The sequence below is a fragment of the Xyrauchen texanus genome, chromosome 25, assembly GCF_025860055.1.
Source record: "Xyrauchen texanus isolate HMW12.3.18 chromosome 25, RBS_HiC_50CHRs, whole genome shotgun sequence".
Lineage (NCBI taxonomy): Eukaryota > Metazoa > Chordata > Actinopteri > Cypriniformes > Catostomidae > Xyrauchen > Xyrauchen texanus.
This window is the reverse complement of record NC_068300.1, coordinates 32478684-32481648: the sequence shown is the minus strand read 5'-3', so window position 1 is coordinate 32481648 and position 2965 is coordinate 32478684.

Sequence of the window (2965 nt, the reverse complement as noted above, 5' to 3'; positions counted from 1 at the left end):
TTATACCCCTAACAGTGGCAAATTAAAAATATTACTGTAAGCTTCTGCAAGCTTCATCCATGGCTTGAAGAAGGGTGACATGCTCATGGGGATGGCGATCACACACCTTCCACCTCCATGTGGAGAAGAATTCCTCAATTGGGTTGAGGAAAGGAGAGTATGGGGTAGGTAGAGGGTCGTGAACCAAGGATGCGCCTGAAACCATTCCCGAACCAGCTCTGCATGGTAGAAACTGACATTGTCCCACACAATAACATAGATGACATTTTCACCCTGACAGGCCTGCTCAAGCTCATTTAGAAAAGCTATCAGATGTTCAGTGTTGTATGATCCAAGAACTGGTTTACAGCCTACCACACCATCTTCAGATGCAACTGCACACATTGAGATGTTTCCCCCACGTTGTCCGGGCACTTGGATGGTTGCCCATTGGCCTGTAAGGTTACGTCCATGGCGTGTTACGTGAAACCTGCGTCATCAACAAAAATATACTTGTGATGTTCACAGCAGCATCCAGCTCCATCACCCTCTAAAATAATTATTTGGTTAGCTCTTTTACAAATAATAGTTGACATTGTTAGTCTGTAGTACAGTACAGTAAATTGCATGTCTATCACATACAGTAAAAGCTGAACATCCAGTACACCGATTTAGTGTTGTACTTGAACATATTCTGAACACAGTTGTTTCACCTGGGCATTATTTCTCTCAAAAGGCACCAGGTAAATTTGTTTCATAGAAACCTGGTGCTTCTTCACAAGGCGGGCAATAGTTGGAAGGCTAATTGTGGCCACATTGGAAAAGGTGTCATTGCTCTATTCGATAGTCTGCTTGATTTCAGACAGCCGTATGTCATTCCTTCCCCTGACCATTTCCACCACAGCCAACTCCTGCTGGTCAGTCAGAACATGTGGGTGACCACCACCAGGTTGTCTCCTGTTAATTCTGAGAGTAAAACAGTATACTGTCAATATTTTACTACTATAAATGACATACAACTGTGACAGTTACATGTTGTTCTTCTATTCAGTAATGCCATTTACAGTACTATTGTTAGGATTCAGACGAGGGTAGAGGAGGAGTGAGGATCTAAATGCAGTTCTTTATTAAATAAACAAGAAAACACAGACTAAATCAAAACACAGGGAACAAACAAAACATCTATGAGGGGATAATACAAATATAAACACTAGAAACATCCACGGCGGGCACGGCAGGAACACAGTCAAAGACAACCATATTATAAAACGACCGACAACGAATGAACAAACAACAGGGCTTAAATACACAGAAGGATAATGATTAAATTAAACACAGGTGAGAACAATGACACTGCCAGTGATGAGGGCAGGGGATTATGGGAAGTGTAGTTTGGAACAGGTGACAGGGAAGAAACACTGAGCAGACAACGGGGAATCGTGACAACTATATTGTAAAAGTATAGTGAATAGTTACTGAAGCAGACTTACCGGTTTTCTTGGCGAAAAGTTTTGATGATAGAGCTGACAGTTGACCTTTGTAAGTTAGGCTGAACTAACCTGGCAGCCTCTGCCATGGTAAGGCCTCTGTTAACCTGTTAACCTTTGCCAGAGCGCCAGCGCACGGAAGAGTTTTTTCCCCCCACAAGTTTAATGTTTATGAATAGATTTAACGTGAAAGAACATCATTAATCTTGGCAAACTATATATCATTTTAAAGGTGTAAGCCTCAAGCATCGATGATAGAGCTCTGTTTTTCGATGAAAAGCTTATAACGAATGTATTTCTTGCATTTATGTAAGCAGTACAGATCAAAACACACGTAATCAAAAACGGAGTACATACCAGTAGTGTCGTAATAACGAGCCACACACGCATCCACTGCTAAAAGTTCCAGATTGAATGGAAAGGTGAGGGTCCACTGAATAACATCCCATAGAGCATTTTTAGTCCAAAGAAACAATAACGTTGTAACATCGATGGTTATTCCTTTGTTTACATCGAGTTTCTTCAGGGTGAAGTATCATACTTGTCGGTTATGCAATAAAATTATGCATAAAAACAGACTCCGGTAGCCGAACGTTATATGGGTGTGTTGCTTAGAGTGTAATGAACAAATTAAGACCGCACACACACACACAAATACAAAGATAGGCAATATATAGGTCAAAATATCCAAACACTGCGGTCAGTTTTTTTGATGTCATGATATGCTGATCCTATTATTTTGTCTTTACAACGAAAGCCAATGAAAGAATTGAAATTATATGACTGATAGAAAATGTAGCCAAGCAGTGCACGATTCCAACGATACCCGGAAGTCTAAATTCCTCGCGAACAAGATGTTTTTTTATTTATTTGAATCAGCCACTCTCTATTGAGGAGCTAACCTGCGACGTAGGCTGTGACCACACCCCCGTCATTTGACAACAAACAAGCCATAGTAAAAAGACGGTTCCCCAGTCAACATCTGTTTTCGCGTCTTACTTACTGGACGGATTATCTCATCAAATGGATCGTCAAAAGAAGTTTTTTTCTGCTGAAGATGTTTTATTTGCGATCACTCGAAGCAGCGATGACGAAATTGAGGAGAGTGAAGACAGCGTCGAGGGTGATATGCTTGAGGATCGGAAAAGATGGTCCAATTTTACATCGGTGAGTTGCTATGTAACATGCACACATTATACGTGTCTAAACGACTGCCCATCAGTTTGATTGTATGGACGACCTTTAGTATGAATGCTGTCTAAACGACTGCCCATCAGTTTGATTGTATGGACGACCTTTAGTATGAATGCTGTCTAAACGACTGCCCATCAGTTTGATTGTTGATTGAATGGCCAGCCACATAAAAACTATACAGAATTATTTACTTGACATGCGGTGCTAATTATCTTTCCATTCTTTCCCATGCAACAGCTGTGTGGATTATTTTATAACTGAAAAAGCATGGAACAGTGTATATGATGACTAAAATAGCTTGCAGT